Source organism: Anabrus simplex, chromosome 2 (assembly GCF_040414725.1).
Source record: "Anabrus simplex isolate iqAnaSimp1 chromosome 2, ASM4041472v1, whole genome shotgun sequence".
NCBI classification, from domain to species: domain Eukaryota; kingdom Metazoa; phylum Arthropoda; class Insecta; order Orthoptera; family Tettigoniidae; genus Anabrus; species Anabrus simplex.
Genome location: NC_090266.1, coordinates 348,568,359 through 348,590,118, shown reverse-complemented (window position 1 = coordinate 348,590,118; position 21,760 = coordinate 348,568,359).

The following is a 21,760-nucleotide window of genomic DNA, read 5'->3' as shown; positions in this document are numbered from 1 at the left end:
ACTACGCTTTCTATAATTCGTTTATTTGTGTCAACCAAATCAGCATTAATGATAAAATACCGAATGATGGCAAAGTATCGTTAACATTCTGAATCACAGGAAATATAATGTACAGAGGTTATGATGGCTGAGTTACTAGAAGTACTATTAACATAATAGCGGTACATGACAATGCCTGATAGCCGAGCGTGGTAAATAGGGTAGGAAACCCGTGGTGGCTAGATGGAGGTTCGAATCCTATGTGGAACGAATAATTTTATTTCGTTGTTAATGTTCGTGTGAGACGCATTGTTTAAAACAAATCTAAATCATGATCAGTTATCGTATTGCATGTACTGTGCTATGTTTATTACTAAGTAGCACTTAAAAGAGTCCGTCTCTGTGGTGTAGTGTTTAGTGTGATTAGCTGCCACACCAGGAGGCCCAGGTTCGATTCCCGGCTCTGCCACGTAATTCGAAAAGTGGCACGAGGGCTGGGACGGGGTTCACTCAGCCTCGGGAAGTCAACTCAGTAGAGGTGAGTTCGACACCCATCTCAGCCATCCTGGAAGTGGTTTCCCGTGGTTTCTCACTCCTCCTCCAGGCAAATACCGGGATGGTGCCTAACTTAAGACCCCGGCCGCTTCCTTCCCTCTTCCTTGTCTATCTCTTCCAATCTTCCCATCCCCCCGAAAGGCCCCTGTTCATCATAGCTGGTGAGCCCGCCTGGGCGAGGCACTGGTCATCCTTCCCAGTTGTATCCCCCGACAAGGAGTCTGAAGCTCCTAGACACTGCCCTTGAGGCGGTAGAAGTGTGATCCCTCGCTGAGTCCAAGGGAAACCGAACCTGGTGGATAAACAGATGAAGAAGCAGAAGAGGAATTTCTTGAAAGGGCTGTTTGCAATAAAGTAAGCTGTTACCGACAGAGATGCAATGGGCTTGTGTATGACCATTCGATTAATGAAGCAAATCCTCAAATTTACCACCTCTTTCGCTAATACAGATCTGAGCACGGTTGAGAAGAGGCATTCATGCTTGTTGCGACAAATGTTGTGGAAGATGCCTGCAGGCTTCAGTAATGAGCGTGCGTAAATGATTCGGGCTCACTGCCTCCTGTTCATATTTCTTTTAAATAACCCCAGAGGAAAAAATCTATTGGGGTAAGATCAAGTGATCGAGGCGGCAATATGACAGGACCCCCTCGTCCAGGATATCGTCACTCCTATGTCAAAACCACGAATGTGACAATGCTCTTCCTATCTATTATTTCCCTTAAGACTGGTCACGCCCCCCCCCCCAGCCACACATTGATATGAAGTACTTCAGAACAATTTTTTCTTGAGTTCACTTTCCTATACACGTATATAAAGGAGAATAAACTTCAAATACATGATACTCTAGGATTCGGTAAATATGTCACGTAAATGCACATTCCTACAGTATGGTACAGCAAGGTCGCCGAAGGGGCTGCTCAGCCCGAAGGCCTGCCGATTATGAGCTGTCGTGTGGTCAGCACGACGAATCCTCTCGGACATTATTCTTGGCTTTCTAGACGGGGAGTTCGTTGTAGCCGTTTGCCATATGAAAGTCGCTTGTTTTTCCTATTTTATCCGTGCTTTCTTTGTAAAGGTGAAACATGTCTTTTGAGCCTTAAGGTAGCTAAACCTCAATTACGAATGCCTTTACGAATATAGCATATACAAAAAACTGAAAAATCTCATAACCAGATTCAAATTCTGAATCCCTGCAAACAATAATTTGCTGGATGCGATTAGTACCGTGTAGCCACTCCACGCGACAAACAGTATGACTCGTAAGTCTGTGTTAATGGAATAATTTAGGCTGTCGTTTCGAAACTGTTGTATTTTACAAGTTCTGAACTCGAATATGCAGAGAGGTTTACTTTGTTGCAAACACCACAGTGTGCTAAAGAATTATATATATCTAAAGCCCAGATAGTTGCAACAATTCCCTCCCGGATAGATGTACTCATTACTCGGCTGAATGAGTCCTGTATAATGTTTCAGGTGATATTCACAATGCATTTGTCCATAGTCGGTGCTTACCTGGCGATATTATGTCTATTGATTATAACTTGCTTGGAAGATTATCTGAGAGTTCGGAAAGGTCAAGCCTTCGTAGAGGATGCCTATGCGAGTACGAAAAGAAAATTTAAAAAGGCGTGACTCTAGAAGGGTATGGACCCTCTCTACTCCAAGTAGCCTAACCATTATACGTGCCATGCATAATTCCACGCAGCTACTTCCAGCGTGAACGCTCAGCCCATATACAGTAACTCTGTATTCACGAGAAGAGCGCAAGTTCTCCTTTCGAAAAGTTACTGTTGTGTTATAGCCTTATGGCCCGGCTTATTGAAGTCTCAACTCTATTAATTACATGGGATAAGCTCTCACATCTGCAGTGCAGCATTTCTGTGTCCCAGATTATATAATACTGCGAGAATCACGTTTCTATCAATTTCGGTGTGATGATACTATACAAAATGGCGGTGAATTGACGTATCCGTACCTGGTCCTAACTTATCACGCTTTTTATGATACAGCGACCACCCTTTTCTGCCGAAATAAAATGGCCTCTTCAACCAATCAGGTTCGTAATTCTCTACCGACAGCTCAAGGAGTGGCTATGGTTTGTACAGTACAGTAACATTTCATAAAAATGACTAGAATATTGTACTCCGTTCTACATAAAATGGTATAGTGTTTTTTAGATGGGCCTCACTTACCTCTTGTACCATTTTTTCATTGTGCGGGGAGGTCTATATGGGGCTAACTCCGCATAAAATAACTGTAAGATGTTTAGTAAGATAGTACTAAGAGACATTTAATTTCTAGTTGGGTGCATATCGTCGTTGCCGGAACAAAACCTCCTATGTGATAATTATGGAGATATACTGACCCGCAACACATACATTATGAAGAGCGAGAATTCCTTGACAGTATTCACACAATATTGCACCTTAGATGACAGAACCTTACTGTCCAAAGTTCTAAGCTAAAATATTTCACATAGGAGGTTTTGTCCCGGCAGCGACGATATGTTCGGGAAAATATAGGGCAGCTGTACCACCCGGTATAAGCTGAAATACATACCTTTATTAACACATAAAAATGTTTTTGTTCTTCCACATTATAAGAGGTTAATTACAGGTGACGTACCTGTATCATAATGGAATCCTTGATATGACTGCCATTCATTAAACTATTACGTTTTTACAAGCCGCTTTACGTCGCACCGACACAGATAGGTCACATGACGACGATCGGAGAGGGAAGGCATACGAATGCGAAGGAAGCGGCCGTGGTCTTAATTAAGGCATATCCCCAGCATTTGCCTGTTGTAAAAATGGGTAATCACGGAAAACCATGTTCAGGGTTGCCAACAGTATGGTTCGAACCCACTATTTCACGGATGCAAGCTCACAGCTGCGTGCCCCTAACTACACGGCCAACTTGCCCGGTAAAACTACTGCTGTTGTTGCTACTAGGGATTTCCAGCTAACCGTATCCGATATCGAGTAATATCGTACGCGGAACAGTCCTCAAGGCTTGAAAGCAGCAAAATGGCAGGAGTGATTTGTGAAAGTGATGCTAAGTTCGAACCACCGAAATTTGAGGCAGAACTGTTGAATTTTGCTAACAAATTATTGCCGTAAAAGTCAAGCAGATGTATTGAAAACTTATATGAGCAATTCATGTTTTAGAGGAAAATTGAGTTCATTTCTTGTGTGTTGCTTTGAGATTATTATCCACACAGGCCATCTCTTGAACTAGTCAGAAACACTCACGATTAGTACACGGCCAGCTGGATTCGTACCGCGCCGGAGCTAGCTAGAGCCACACATCAAGTCGGCCATGGCCAATATACATATTGGTGGTCATCTGTTGCAATAATCAATACTGACTAGTGTGAAATGAATGATCTGTATATTTTAAACTGTATTCCACTAAGCTGGATCTTAAAGTAACTTCTGATAGAATCATTAAAGGTGCGTCAAGAATATCATTATCTTCATTTCAGTGATGAACATCTTAATAATAATAATAATAATAATAATAATAATAATAATAATAATAATAATAATAATAATAATAATAATAATAATAATAATAATAATGTAACTTGCTTTACGTCCGACTAACTATTTGTACAGTTTTCGGAGACGCCACAATGGACATCTTGTTTAGAGGCATTTATCGTTAAGATTGTTTGTTTTCATATTTTATCATAGTACTCGTAGAAAGATATACACACGGTGTTGCACTTGGAGTATGAAATAACGATTGGAAGAAGAAAGTATATTTATACAGATATTTTGTAAAACCGCAGAATTTAGATATTTAATTATGATTGAACAAAGCAGTTGAATGTAACTTGCCTGTAATGGCGAGTAAGACGCTCTTATGAAAATTATAAAAAAAAATCGCTCGTTTCATAAGCATACTCACGTCTCAATAAATGCTATTATAGGCGCGTTGCATTATATATTTGTTTTAGGTCTCATGTTATATTTCGTTTATATGAATTACATTGTGTTTAACGGACTGAAATTTTACCATTGTTACTGTAAACCCCTAAGATGTTTCCTGAGTATAGGAAAAATGTCATCCAATAATCCCAGACAATGATGAAGGTGTTGAGGACATTTAACGAATAAACGCAACTCTCTTTCTTAATTTTCATCCGGAGCCAACTGGGGAAAGTAGCCATTCTTCAGGGGGTCGTTCTGATTGATCTCAGTTCGATTTTTGCTTTCAAACGACGATTGGATTGAACGGAATATTGAATTCATACAAACAATTGCACTTCGGTTATTGATGGCTCCTGGCGTTTTATGGACACTGGACACTGACAAAGTGAATTTCGCAGCATAACAGTGATTTGAAAAGTCGTGGGTACTCCTTTCAGGGCATTTAGGCTGCATACCTCGTTTAAAACGACATTACGTTACTTGGCCCATTTGAAATTTTATGGAAATTGCGAGTTAGAGGGTTGTTTCCTGTCCTCATTCTTACTGTCTCGATTCTCTTTATTATTGGACCGCATTTCTCGTACCCTCTGCATATTAGTCTATACATAGGCCACCGCTAATGAATATGACTGAATATTACGTTCCCATAATTATACGCGTGATATTTCTTGCATATGAAACTAGTAACAACATACATTACCATCTCACTTGTTGTCCCGTTCCTTGGCAGAATTTTAAGTGTAATAGACTTAATTTCACAGACCCCGAATTCGATTCCCAGCCGGGTCAGTGATATTAATATTAAGTGATTAATTCCCTTGACTCGGGACTGGGAGTTCTTGTTGTCCCTGAATTTCATACACCACACATAACACAATTATCCACTACAATAACACGTAGATTCCCATTCATGACAGATATCACCCATCCTCGTCGGAGGGTCTGCCCTACAGGGGCTGCACTAGGCTAGCAATAGCCACACAAAATTGTTTTCAATTCTTAACATTAAAGGTAACAGACTGCGTGATAAGTAAGTTTCCTGAGGAAACGAAAGCCGTCGGTTTTATTGTTGTTGGTAACTCGGCTGAGAGCTTGAAGATACCGTCTTTGCTTCTCATGCTGTGAATTTTTTTTTGCTAGTTGCTTTACGTCGCACCGACACAGATAGGTCCTATTGCGACGATGGGACAGGAAAGGCCTAGGAATTGGAAGGAAGCGGCCGTGGCCTTAATTAAGGTACAGCCCCAGCATTTGCCTGGTATGAATATGGGAAACCACGGAACACCATTTTCAGGGCTGCCGACAGTGGGGTTCGAACCCACTATCTCCCGAATACTGGATACTGGCCGCACTTAAGCGACTGCAGCTATCGAGCTCGGGCATGCTGTGATTAGGATAATGCTATTATTTTAGATAATAATGGTGATGAATAGATTTATAAAACTAGTAGGCTATAGTTAGTGAAAGTGTTTCACATAGTAATAAAGGAGAGCTCTAAAGCGTTTATTTATTTATTTATTTATTTATTTATTTATTTATTTATTTATTTATTTATTTATTTATTTATTTATTTGACCTTGGCAATGGCGAAGTTAAGGCTCGTGGCCCTCTCTTACCTAAACCACGTAAATTACATAATAATGCATATATAAAAGAAATGTACTATTCTATTCTAAAATTAAAGATTACTAAGCTAAATAACAGATTTGGATAACATACAATGACGAAAGAAAGGAAAGCTCAATAAATAAAATAAAATAAAATAAAATAAAATAAAATAAAAACAAATCAGGAGCATAATTTTTTAAGAAAATTAAAGGGTCATAGGCTAATGAAAAGTAACATATAAACTGAGAAATATAAGCAATGCATAAACAGAACACAATACAAAATAACATAACTTAATGGAAATACAGTATGACCGTAAACAGTGATCTATGTAATATCACTTCGGGTAACTGTAAAATGTAAGATCCATAAGGCTACTACGTCCTCTCCCCGCCTCGCAGGACCATTCCTTAGTATGGCTTCTCGGCGGATACACATCCGGTATTTTTGCACTTACGACTCGGCTACCTACTTCATTCGGAAACACAAGTCTTCCTACCGCGGCGACATCACATGGTTCACTTTACATCCTACTTACTACTTTTACTTTTCTCCGAGACGCCAAGGTGCCGGAGGTCCTTTTCAAAACCAGAGGAGACATTTTTTGTGGGTGCAAAAATCTACTGGAAGTACAATAATAACCCGTTAACATTGTTCGATTGCATATTTCCTGGCAACGTTTTCAATTGTCCGTCGAACCGCTCACCGAGTTCGTCAATGAAAGGTTATAAATTATTCGTGTAAATGTCCAAGCACAATCACAATTTTGAACCTGAAAACAAGTGTCACATTCGTTTTCACGGTAGGCTACCACCATTATTTCCTCATAATATTAATTTTACAGTATTCTGATTCCTTCTTCCTCAAATGATATTTTATGGTGTCTTTGAAGCATTTCCTATCATAATTTCTCTCTTCCTTCTAAAACTGCATCCAACTCACTTCATCTTCTTTCGTCATTTGCCGTATTTGGTGACCAACATAAGTGGTTCCTTGATTTTTCACCTCCCATACTTTGAAAACTTATATTTTATGTACTGAAATAAAATAAATAAATGATCCATAATTCCTTAACTCTGTTCAACAAGGCTATGGAACAACTCATGTCTCACAAATCATTAAAATCAACTCTGATGCAGTGTTAGAATAGTAAAATTAGGAGAAGCAAACGGAAAGTGAGGAAAGTATGGATTAATGACTCGTTAGTTTGGAACATATGAAAAGATTATCACATTGTCCAAAGAATTCGTTTGTGGAAAAGAAAACTGTCCATGAGAAGATGACCTAGATGTGATTGCAAGATCAAGCATCATCACAAGCATCAAAACTGTTCGTTGGAATTGATACGGACAGGCTTTCTTTCAAGGGAAATTTGTGGAGAAATATTTATATTTATGTGAGGATACAGAAGGGAACAGTCATAATTTGCCTATGATAAAGTCCTGATAATACAAAATAATTATCGATAATTTAGTAGTAGCCAGTGAAATAAAGGTTAGTATTTAAGCGTTCATATCAAATAGAAAGGCTTGGTGATACTGTATATCTGACTGGTAACTGATTACCTTTCTTCCACGCAATCTACATATTGAAAGGACCTGACGATATTAATAGCGAGGTACTGAAATTAGGAGGATAGACATACTATAAAATACTTAGAAGTACCACTCAATATTTCGTATCAATATTAACGACAAACAAATTGCTGAAGACGTAAGAAAGCTACAGTACTTCAAATTTTAAAGTGGTGGTGGTGGTGGTGGTGGTGGTGGTGGTGGTGGTGGTGGTGGTGGTGGTGGTGGTGGTGGTGGTGGTGGTGGTGGTGGTGGTGGTGGTGGTGGTGGTGGTGGTGGTGGTGGTGGTGGTGGTGATTATTGCTTTAAGATGAATTACAACTAGCCAACCATCCTCTATATAACACTAATCAGAGAGAACCAATGGAAGGATTCCGACACTTCGAAAAATGAAGGTAAGTGTCAAAGAAATATAAAGGCCATGAAGGGCGTGAAAATGAAATTCTCACTAGGCATGGAGTGCTCTAATACCATTAGGGTCGTAAAATAACAAGATTTGACCAAGGAAGGTCGGATAGGATATATTAACGTGAGGAACCTGGCACGAGTAAGTGGAAGCAATTCCAGGACTCTCTGAAGGACCCGTGGTCGTCAACCCACGCTCCCAAGTTAAGAGCCCCTGAGCTTCGTTTAGTCACCTCTTACGATAGTCAGGGGATACCGCGTGTGTTATTCTACCACCCCCAACCACAGGGGGATTCAAATTTTAAAGGAGGTGGCTATCAGCGAATACACAATTAGAGACCAGTCTGACTGAAATTTATCTTAGGTGAGCACATTTAACATCCTTCCTGGGAACACTTACGAGAAATGACGGCAAATATTCTACCGTTACTTAATGGCCCGCAATATGGTTTTAGGAAAGGATTCTGTTGTGTGTTTTTAATACAATTAAGACATTAGAGAGGCTTTCGAGAAACGCTGAATTTGATGTTGCCATAATAAATTTCACTAAATACTTCGAGGTCAAAACACATATATTCTGATCCGAAAACCAGTGGAAATAACGTTACATAACAGAGGTTGTTGTATATCCAAGAGTTTTTTAATGGGCCATAAGTAAGTGTAAAAGTAGGATGTGATTTTTCTGATGAATTTCGTATAACTTCTAGAGCCGTGTAGGGTAGTGCCACTGGGACACAAAATTCGAAGTTACCATAGGCTGTTTGCGGATGATTGCGTAATATGAAAATCCGGGTATCTAAAGATAGTAAGTTGTTGCAAGCCAATTTAAAAGTGCTCTAACCGGGCTTCTCGGTGAATAGAAGATGGTAGAGTTGAATGTGAAAAGTGCATGCTTAAATGATTTCACTCCTACGGGTAGTGTAACAAGAATGGCAGAGAAACTTGTCTGGGAGATAAAAGGCCTAGTGTGTACCGTGTATAATGTCCATACGAACAAAGTAATGGGAGAAAAATTGAGCAACCAGCCATAAATTCATTACGGCACTACGTCTTCATCTTCATGTAAGTCATGTAATGTCATGTAAGTGGTTCAGCAGGAGTCTTTGCACGCCATTTTCTACACTTCAGTGACTGTACATACCAATAAAACAACATCTAAGCAGTGCGAATAGTTTCTATGAGGTGTCCATTTCAAGAGAAAGTAATGAAAACATATCTGTTTACAACTAATTGCAATGTGGAAGTACCTATTTGAATTTCCTATCGATAACACACAATATTAGTTATGCAGGAAAAATATTGTAAGGGTTTTTCTAACTCAAGTTAAATTTCAGACTGAATACAAACGATTACACATTTCACTGTGAAAATTAGGAAACTCATCGCTTTGAAATGTGTTACTGCGAAGTAATTTATGAAAGATTACTTTAATAAAAACACAGAAATGAAATGTCTAATGGTAAACGAACTAACGACTAGCGAATTACATGTGTTTAACAAACGGACATCACGTCACCTCCGCAGAACCACACTGGGGGATTTAAGAACACATTTCTACCAGGACTGTAAGGGGGCAACTGCACCGCATAGGCTTCTCCAGTCGTCAGTCAACTCGTATCCCTTTGCTGACACATCCATACCGAGCCTGCGAACATCGGCAATGGACCATGGAAGTGTGGCGGCGTGTGAGTCCCGGTTCCAGTTGTATCGAGCTGATGTGCGCGTGACAGTATGGCGTATTCCCTATGAAGCTATGGATTCTGCGAGTCAACAAGGTTGTGTCCAGGCGGGAGGTGGTTCAGTTCTGGTCTGACCGGGCGAGTTGGCCATGCGCGTAGAGGCGCGCGGCTGTGAGCTTGCATCCGGGAGATAGTAGGTTCGAATCCCACTATCGGCAGCCCTGAAGATGGTTTTCCGTGGTTTCCCATTTTCACACCAGGCAAATGCTGGGGCTGTACCTTAATTAAGGCCACGGCCGCTTCCTTCCAACTCCTAGGCCTTTCCTATCCTATCGTCGCCATAAGACCTATCTGTGTCGGTGCGACGTAAAGCCCCTAGCAAAAAAAACAAAGTTCTGGTCTGGGCGGCGATCTCTTAGGCCCCATTGTCCGGCTGCAGGGAGCACTGACAGCTGCACGTTATGTGAACATTCATTCAGACCATCTACATCCCTTTCTGGCCTTAGAGTACCCTCATGGAGATGCCATGTTTCAAAAAGAACATTCGCCATGTCACCGCCCTGTTGGGGCACGCAGGTGGTTGGAGGAGCACTCCATTGAAGTTGCTACCAATTTTCATCGTGCTCATTTTCCTATGCTGACGTGTAAATGAAAATGGACCTTAACATACCGTACTGTAGGGATGTTGTTTGCATGACGAATTTACGCACTACTACAGTTTAATGTGTTTAAGGTTCATTTTACTTTACACCTCAGCATAGGAAAATGAACACAACGAAAATTGTTCTGATGGACTGTACATACATATGTGGCTGGGAGGCGTGACCAGTCTTAAAGAAGATCGAAGGATAATCGCCTTTGAAGGGAATTCTTGCAATTCGCGTATCAAAAGTAACCCATCTACGAGATTACAAATTTGAATACCACATTCTACGTTCATTATAAGAGTAGATGAACAACGATCAACGGATTTCAGGGTTTAAATCTGTCCTCTGTGTTCATTCATGTGAGTGTAATCAGGGCCTACAAATGGTAACTAGTCAAACGATTAATTTTAGTGTTTATAAATAAATTTCACTTCTCTTTGAATTTCAGAGTTTGAAGAAATATCATCATATATATACCGATTATCTGTTATTAATATGACTTCTATGTGAGTCATCTGCCTTAGGTTTCTTGTCTCTATGACAGTTTAAAATTTAGTTACTCTTACGGTTAGCACATCGTCGTTGCCGGGACAAAACCTCCTATGTGATAATATTTTAGGAGATATACTGACCCGCAGCACATACATTATCAAGGGCGAGAATGCCTTGACCATTTTCACACAATATTGCACCTTAGATGACAGAACCTTACAGGACAAAGTTCTAAGCTAAAATATTTCACATAGGAGGTTTTGTCCCGGCAGCGACGATATGCACGTGGATGCTAGAAATATACTCTCACTGGAGTTCAGGTTGGCGCATTTTGAGCATTTTCAAGTAGCACAGGGCTGATCCGCGATCGAGCTGACCAACTTGGGCTCAGACCGTCCGAGCCACTCACTCCGGCAAGTTTTAATTTGAATACTATCATTGAACATAGAAGAGATGGCAGAAGTGAGAAAACCAAAACGTCTTTGCATACTTGAAGGAGGTCTAATGTTCATTCAGAAGAAGAATTTTCCTTTAGTGTATCGTAACATACAGCTTATTCACACACAGGAAATGTCTGGAATGGTAATTAATGCAAGTCTCTGGGTATCCTCTTTGATCCATGCTTGTAGCAAGGATAATATCATACTTATGCAACTGACTTCCGTAAATCACGGGTTATGGAGTAACATCCGAAGCTTCTAAGAGAATATCTTTTGGCAATATCTGGAGGCAAGAATGACTCCATCGTCGCCATAAGACCTATCTGTGTCGGTGCGACGTAAAGCCCCTAGCAAAAAAAATAAAATAAAAGAATGACTCCAGACAGAAAGGTTTCCAGCAATAAACAGACTGTATACTGACGAAATAAAGTATGTTTATTTTTATTTTTTTCACTACTGGTTATTATGTTGACTAGTGTTCTGAGCTCACAAATCGAAATGGTTCGTATGTATTAGAAACTCCTAGCTTGTGTATGGATATCACGTATATATAATAACTACGGAACTGAAAGTCGGACAGAAAAAAAAGAGGAATATTTGCAGTCAGAACACAAATAATAGATATCAATAACCTAACTGTTGAAATATGAAATTCGAATTTCTTTCAGTAAAATTTAGAATTATATTAGTGGGATTTGAACTGTCATTGATAGTTGACACGAATCTGTTATCGTGATGTAAGTCTAAAAATAAACAGTAGTTTGGTACATACATTCTCACTTTCTGACTATTTACTCTTGATAATGTGCAAATTATGTTCAGACGAGCCGTTCGACTAGTGAGGCGGAAAATTAATGGTATTCAGTGAGTATAACTTAATTCATGCCATATGCACCACGTAACAAATTTAAACACATTGCAAATGCACATAACACTGAATTAACGTAACAATATAAAATGAATGGACTATGCATCCTGTTAATTAGAGGCCAATTTGCACTTTTGTAAAAAGAATAATTATCATCCCATACGGTCACAGAGTGTTGTTAAAATTCAGAATGGGATGCCACGATTTAGATAGGTGAAAAATTACAGTTTCAGAAATACTTGACAACTGATATACAGTTTGATAAGTAACATCACAATACCTTATTTTACAAGAACCTCAGTACGGTCCTACTTACTCTCATGTTATTACAGATATCTAATGTTTGCCGAAAGCGTATTTTATTACTTACTGTTCCTTGATTTCATTTCTAGATCTTTCATATCATATCGTCGCTCCTGTGCCAAAACCGCCAAAACCTGCTCCTAGAATATGATATATTTAATGTTCATTTTCCTTTAGACACGCTCATAGGAAAATTAACTCAACGAAATTCTTTCTGATGGACTACTTATCAATATGTGGCAGGGGGGCGTGACCAGTCTTAAGGGAAATAATGATTAGGAAGAGCACATCCGCGGTTTTGGCATAGAAGTTGCGATATGTCACAGCCCATTGTACAAAACATTTGACTGAGTCTGTAAGTAAAGTTTGGCAGACGCTGTGATTTCGAAGGAGTTTGTAATATAGGCGAATAAGTAAGTCTTGTTACTCTTTCTTAGATAATAGGAAAGATCTACAGGCTGGTTGGAAACAACGTGAGCCGAATATATGAGCGTTAGAGAATTGGTCATGCTGAAATGAAATGGCGTATTTCTTTTAGTGCCGGGAGATCCCAGGACGGGTTCGGCTCGCCAGGTGCAGGTCTTTTGATTCGACCCCCGTAGGCAACCGGCGCGTCCTGATGTGGATGAGATGATGATAAAGACAACATATCGTCGTTGCCGGGACAAAACCTCCTATGTGATAATATGTTTTGGAGATATACTGACCCGCAGCACATACTTTGTGAAGAGCGAGAATGCCTTGATAATATGCACACGATATTGCACCTTAGATGACAGAAGCTTACCAGCCAAAGTTCTAAGCTAAAATTATTTCACATAGGAGGTTTTGTCCCGGCAGCGACGATATACAACCAGTCCCCGTGCCAGGGAAATTAATCAATGATGATTAAAATTTCCGACCCTGCCTGGAATCGAACCCAGGACACCTGTGGCCAAAGGCCAGCACGTTAACCATTTAGCCATAGTGCCGGACATTGGTCATACTGATAGGTAATTTGACAAATTACGTCGATAACTCGCATCGTTCTCATTTTATCAACTGCCAATCAGATCGCTTCGCGGGAGAATTAAAGTGGGCTTATATGAGCAGGTTTTGCTAAATCTGCACGTAGCTTGGTCGGGATTGAGAGCCATGCCGAGAAATGAACATCCAACACTAACACACTGTGGGTTTCAGCCCGTGCCACCGTAGCGTGCTTGCTATGGGAGGAGCCTATGAGCAAGGAGGTCCTTGTTGAAGTCCCCCCCCCCCTGGAGAAGGTTATTTTTTTCTATTGGCGCGCTCAAGCCGCTCATATGCCACGTGCAGATTTAGTAACACCGCCTCGCAAAGCCCATCTGATGTCGCCCGCGGAGCGATCTGATAGACTAACTTAAACAGCTGAAAATATGGCAACGGCGCAATATATCTAATTATTTTTTCCAATTAATTATCAGTGTGACCAATCCTTTAACGCTCATATACTCGGTTCTCGCTGTTTCCGAGCACGCTATATACATGGGATATAATAACTTTGGATAACTGTGAGCGAATCATTGTTTCTGAGTTGGTATGCACATTATCGTGCAATGACGGTATTCGCTGTATCTGGTGAGATTTCAAGTCCTTTTATTCCTTTAATTAACACTTTCAAGAACAGACAAGCTGGTCAGAAATGTACTTCAGACATTTGGACGCATTACGTTAAATAACACAACAGAAGTGACTGTAATCAGCCAACAATCTGAGTGTTATGTTCTTCTAAGACATCTCGAGGACGTAAGTGTAATTACTCAGATAAAGTTGTACGTAACTTACAAGAATATTTTACTACACCCTCCATACTTACAGCATTCTGTACCATTCCACAGCTACTTATTTCGGGCTCTGCATAATTATCTCCTTTTCTTCTCTTATTCATTGAAATGTCGGGGTAACTTCGTTCTGTCCCATTCTGCCACTCGGATCCATTCCCACATATTCAATTTAATTTTCAGTACTGTTTTCGCATGTTTGTATCCTTTTCCCACAATCCTGTCATCCCATGAGATGTGAGGACTTCCTGGAAAAGCTCTTCTTTCCACTCGCGTGGAAGTGAGGTAGTTTCCCGTTGCTTTCCTCACAGAGCCAGAAGTTGCTATTACATATCAGTCTGCCAAGCCCACTGAAATGCATGCACCAACCGACCCTATGAGCAACATCTTCACACCATTCACACCAGGGACTGGCTGCATAAAGAATGGCATAACTAACATCGCTCATACCTCAGTCACTTTCATATTGTCAAAGCCAAGGGTAAGACACAGACAGACCAATGAAAGTAAGAAAATTGCTCTAGCCTATACTAGAAGACTTATTGCACTGTAAACACTAGGTCCCGCCAGTAGGTATCTTAAAATGCTTACTAATGCTGCATTGCTCTTTTCTAATATTTTGTTTCGAAATCCACTTATTAACTTCAATTTTTTACAGTAGCAGTGTTTATAGTACAATAGTAATTGTTGTATTAATATACACTGACCGAGCAAATGTCATGGGATAGCGGAGCACTGATGCGCAGGTGTGCTGTCTGCGCACCACACGCCCCCTGTGCCAGCGGCAGTGTATAAGAGACCTTGTGAGCAGTGGCTGTGCATGTGACAGGTGTAACATGGAACGTCGTCGTGAGCTGACACCGTTCGAACGGGGTATGGTGTACGGTGCCCGATGGATGGGAAGTGCGATTTCGGAAGTGGTGCGGAAATTCGGCTTCACACGATCAACTGTGTCCAGGGTGTATCGTGAAAGGTTGAATACGGATGTTACTGTCCACAACAGACGAACGACCGGCCGTCCAGCCACCCTCGATGACCGCGACCGGCGACATCTGAGACGGATTGTCAATAGTGACAGACGGGCAACCGTGCAACAAATCACGGCTCAATTCAACACAGGCCGTGCTAGACACGTCTTCCAGTGGATAATCCGTACGAACATGGGTTCTATGGGGTATGGGAGCCGGCACCGCACACAGGTGCCACTGTTAACCCGTCATCGGGCACAACGACGCGCATTTGTCGCCAGTCACCAGGGATGGACACTGGAACAATGGCGTAACGTGATATGTTCGGACGAATCACGATTTCAACTGCAACATGCCGATGGGAGGCACCGTGTATGGCGCAGACCACAAGAAGCGATGGATCCCGCCTGCCTCGAAGGTGTGGTCCAGAGCGCTGGTGTCTCTGTTATGGTCTGGGGTGCATTTTCCTGGAATGGAATGATCCCCCTAGTTGTTCTGGAAGAGACTTTGAATGGTACGCGGTATGTTGAGCTGCTCGGAGACCATCTCCATCCATTTTTGGCATTCCAGCGCCCAGACGGTTCTGCGGTGTTTCAAGATTATAACGCGCCGCCACATCGCTCCCACGTCGCCCGGGAATTGTTCCAGGAACATGCAGCGGAGGTCCAACGACTGCCATGACCACACAGGAGCCCCGATATGAACCCTATCCAGCATATCTGGGATGTCCTGGAACGCAGGCTTCGTGCCACGGATCCTGCACCCACGAACAGACCAGCATGGCGGCCGCTCTGCAAACGATTTGGTGTCAGCTGCGTCCAGAGGACTACCAGGGACTTATCGACTCACTTCCACGGCGTCTCACTGCAGTTCGCAGGGCCAGAGGTGGCCCCACAGGCTATTAGGTGACTATTCCATGACATTTGCTAAGTCAGTGTAATACTCGTATATATGCTACTAGCAATTACCCGCGGCTTCGCTCGCGTGTATTTCGTAATTTGATTAGAGTAAACGTTCCTCGGCATTGTACTAAGAGACTATCTGAAAATTCCTAAAGTATAAAAACTCACCCAAAAATTGAGTTTCATTTACCCCAGAAATTCTTTGTTAACCATGTTTGGGCTAAGACGACCATGCGACATAGAACTGTAATTGCGAGAAACAGTCTTCTCTCAAGTCAAAAAATAAATATATGTTTCTATATTTTTAAAGGATATTCCAAATACCTATTCCCAAATCTGTGACATATTCCGTTTTTGAGATATACATAAGTATCCCCATAAAAAGAGTTCAACCCATTGATCAGTCCCTCCCCTACACCCATCTAAGTGAATTTTCCAAAAACGAAAATAAATGTTTCCTTATTTTTAAAGGAGATTCCAAATATCAATTTTCACGTCTGTAACATTTCCAGTTTTTAACATAAGAGTATCCTCATAAAAAATATTTCAACTATTTTTCACTTCTTTTTATCCCCTGTTAAGTGCCCTCTCCGAAGGTAAAAAAGGACTTTTTTAAAGAACATTAAAGGACTTTCCTCTCCGAGCTCGATAGCTGCAGTCGTTTAAGTGCGGCCAGTATCCAGTATTCGGGAGATAGTAGGTTCGAACCCCACTGTCGGCAGCCCTGAAAATGGTTTTCCGTGGTTTCCCATTTTCACACCCGGCAGATGCTGTGGCTGTACCATAATTAAGGCCACGGCCGCTTCCATCCCACTCCTAGCCCTTTCCTATCCCATCGTCGCCATAAGACCTATCTGTGTCGGTGCGACGTAAAGCAACTAGCAAGAAAAAAGGACTTTCCAAATACCAAGTTTCTTGTCTCTAGCATGTTAAGTTTTTGACATATAATGTAAAATGAAATAGCGTATGGATTTTAGTGCCGGGAGATCCCAGGACGGTTCCGGCTCGCCAGGTGCAGGTCTTTTGATTTGGCTCTCGTAGGCGACCTGCGCGTCGTGATGAGGATGAAATGATGATGAAGACAACACGTACACCTAGCCCCCGTGCCAGGAAAATTAACCAATGATGGTTAAAATTCCGGCCCTGCCGGGAATCGAACCCGGGACCCCTGTGACCAAAGACCAGGACGCTAACCATTTAGCCATGGATCTGGACAACATTTTTATTTTATTTTTTTGAGATTTAAGTATCCTCACACAAAGAATTCAACTAATTTTTCAATTCATTCATCCCCTTAAGTGGATTTTCCATAGACAAAAGAACACGTGTTTCTTTACTTTGAAAGAATATTTCAAATATAAATGTCCATGCCTCCAACATTTTCAGTTTTTGAGATATAAGTATCCTCATAAAAATAATTCAACTCCTTTTTCATCCCAGCCCGATAAGTTGATTTCCACCCCACCCTCCTCACCACCACCACCAAAAATGCGTGTTACTCTATTTTTAAGGTGATTCCAAGTAAAAAATTTCTCGTGTGCAGCCTTGAGTTTTTGAGATATAAGTTTCTCCATAAAAAGAATTAAATTTACCTCACTTCCTTTCACCCTCCCACTTAAGTGAATTTTCCAAAAATCAAAAAACTTATTTCTGTGTTTATAGAGGAGCTTCCAAATGACAATTATCACGACTGCAACATCTTCAGTTTCGAGATATATGTACTCTCATAAAAAGGAATTAAACTCCTTTTTCACCGCCCCGCCCCCGGCTCCAAGTTGATTTCCCCCCCCCCCTCCACCAATTTGTAAAGGAGATTCCAAATAGTAATTTTCACGTCTGTAACTTATTTAGTTTTGAGATATAAGTATCCCGAAACAAAGTATTCAAGTAATTTTACAATTAATTCAGCCCCCTTAAGTGGATTTCCCAAAGACAAAAGATTACGTGTTTCTTTAGTTTGAAAGAAAATTCCAAATGCAAATTTTCATGTTTGTAACATCTTCAGTTTTGAGATATAAGTATCCTCATGAAAAGAATTCAACTCCCTTATTACTCCACCCCCGCCCGTAAAGTTGGTTTCCTCCCAATCAAGAAATGCGTGTTTCTTTATTTTTAAAGGAGATTCGAAATACCTATTTCCACGTCTGTTTTTTTTTTTTTTGCGTCGCACTGACACAGATAGGTCTTAAAGCGACGGCGGGACAGGGAAGGGCTAGGAGTGGGAAGGAAGCGGCCGTGGCCTTAATTAAGGTACAGCCCCAGCATTTGCCTGGTGTAAAAATGGGAAACCACGGAAAACCATTTTCAGGGCTGCCGACAGTGGAGTTCGAACCTACTATCTCCCGAATACTGGATACTGGCCGCACTTAAGCGACTGCAGCTATCGAGCTCGGTTCCACGTCTGTAACCTTCAGTTTTGAGATATAAGTTTTCCAGAAAAAGTATTCAAATTTTTTACTTCCTATCACACTCCCCACTCAAGTGAATTTTCCAAAAACAATTTCGACAATGTGAAAGAGCTTCCAAACACCAATTATCACGACTGTAACATCCTCAGTTTTTGAGATATATGTGTCCTCGTAAAAGGAATTCATCTCCGTTTTCATGCCCCCTCTACCAAGTTGATTCCTCCCCCCCCCCACCCCCCGCAAATGCGTGTTTGCGTGTTTCCTTATTTATAAAGCAGATTCCAAGTACCAGTTTTCACTTTTTTATCACCTTTAGATTTTTGGTATGTATATACATTCTCATACAAATAATTCAACTAATGTTTCAATCCGTTCACACACACACACACACACACACACACACACACTCTCCCCCCCGTTAAGGGTCTTCTCAGAAAACCAAAGAATATATGTTCCGTTATTTTTAAAGGAGATTTCACATACCAATTTTCATGTCTGCAACATGTTAAATTTTTGAGATATAATGTAGAAATGCTAATTTTAAAAATTTCCCCCTTTTTCAGTTCCCCTTACGTGGATTTTCCGAAAAACATATTTATGTTTCTTTACTTTTACAGTCAAATACCAGTTTTCAAATCTGTAATATGTTGCATGTCTGAGATAATTTGCAGATATAGTTTTATTTTAAATTCACCCCGTTTGTCACTCCTGTTCACCCACTATTCATCAGATTATCCCAAAACACAAAAATACTTTTTTTTTATTTTCAAAGGAGATTCCAAATTTCAATTTTCATGCCTGTAACATCTGCAGTTTTTGAGATATAAGTCTCCTCATAAAAGGTGTTCAACCTCTTTCCCCCATTTTTACCCCCTTAATGGGATTTTCCCAAAACAAAAAATACGTGGTCCTTTATTTTAAAATCAGATTCCAAATACCAATTTTTAGATCTGTAAACTTTTAAGTTTTTGAGATATAGATATCCTCATTTTAAATATTCACCCCTATTTCACCCCCCTTAGAAATGAAATATGCAAAAATCCTCCCTTAGCTAGCACCTAGATGTTAATATGAACGTATCCCCAAAATGTCATTTCTTTATGACCAGTAGTTTTGGCTCGGCGATGATGAATCAGTCAGTCAGTCAGTCAGTCAGGACAAGTTATTTTATATATATAGATATATCGTTGTTCGGTAGTGAAAACCTTGTAATTCCACTCACGACAAAAGCATGTTTCCCCATCTGTCTTGTGAACGCTTGTCGTGCTGCCTGAGAAGGGAACAGAAATCTCTAATTGACGAATAATTGGGCTGTTGCTAAGCAATGAAAATGCCTGGAACAGTTCTCCGGCCTTTCCTCAGCGCTCAGTTTTGGGCTTCTTCTGTAAAATTTACTCCGAAGAAGGTACGAGATTCCCTTTGCCCAACGACTATATATATAGGGGAAGTCCGTGTAACATGGACCTGCGTGTAATTTGGACCGATACTACTTTTTTGCATTTGCAAGTTTGATCATCCCTGTCTGAAGCAAGGTCAGCTAAACAGCCAAGGGTAGCTTTCCTCCCGGAAGTTGTTTCGCTAATGGACGTAAATTGAAGGGTGAAAGAGGAAAACAATCTTAATACTCACATTCCTTGTAAGCTTATACGGGGACAAGTAAGTGTACTGTGAAGTAGTGTTGGCTAGTGAGTGTATGATATGAAGCAGTGTATCAATATTCATTCAAGTGTCCGAGTGAATCGATACACAGGAACGACGAGCTCAAGGCACGCGATTCAGCTGACTCGCAGCAGACAATGTTGAGTGGCGCACTCGCGGAGCAGTGAGACACAATACACACACAGCTCACTGCCGGGACACTGGACATTGACGGAGAGCCGAACTTCCGCTGCAGCAAGACATACAGAGCCATGGCACACTGAAAGAATCCTACCGTACGCTATGAAGGACTCTCGCGCATAGCTCATATTAAAATATTACTCACTTGCATTCACTGTCCTCTTCTTACAGGAAGGTTAAAATAATAGATAGATTTATTTGCAGTGTTAAAAGGGTAGTCTAAACACAATTCCAAAGTACCTAGCTTGTAAGTAGGTAGGCTATTAGGTTATTCTATTTACCGTATTAATCAGTCAGCATTTTTATAACTAGTTGACATTCGACAATTAATTAAACTCAGCTCTCTAGCCTACCCGCCTGGCTGAGTGGCTCAGACGGTTGAGGCAGTGGCCTTCTGACTCCAACTTGGCGGCTTCGATCCTGGCTCAGTCCAGTGGTATTTGAAGGTGCTCAAGTATGTCAGCTTCGTGCCGGAAAATTTACTGGCACGTAAAATAACTCCTGTGGGACGAAATTCCGGCACCTCGGTGTCTCCGAAACCGGAAGAGTAGTTAGTGGCACGTAAAGTCATTAACATTATTATCTAGCCTACCCTATGACTATTAGTAATGCTCATTATCACTCGAAATTGTCTGTTTTATGTTGGAAAGAACCGCTCGGTATTCTCTCAGTTCGTATGTCGCATCATTGCACAATACTTCAATAATCGAATCACGAGATCACCGGTGTACGTGGACAGTGAGTAAGTGATACGACTGATGCAATAGCTTAAATAAAAGTATGTTTAATCAGAAAACTAGTGGGCTACTGTACATCTCAAGTAGCTTATACAAAATATGACGATTTAAAAATCCTCTGCTGATAAAAAAATGTATTTTCAACGATGACAAAGCTAGTTGGCAGTGCGTTTAGTGTCGTGTAACTATGAGCTTGCATTTGGGGTATGGTGGGTTCGAATCCTACCGTCGGCAGCCGTTAAGATGGTTTTCCGTGGTTTCCAATATTCACACCAGGCAAATGCTGGTGCTGTACCTTAAATAAGGTCATGGCCGCTTCCTTGCTAATTCTAGCCCTTTCCTATTTCATCGCCACCCTAAGACCTATCTGTGTCGGTGCGACGTAAACCAACTTATTTCATTTATATTTAATATGCAGGTCGATTATTGTGGACACAGGTATTTTTACATCTAATTCCGTATACATAATAGAGTTGTGACTTTTAGAGAACTGTGGAAAACCATAAAGTCATCATCATCATCATCATCTGTTTACCCTCCAGGTTCGGTTTTTCCCTCGGACTCAGCGAGGGATCCCACCTCTACCGCCTCAAGGGCAGTGTCCTGGAGCTTCAGACTCTTG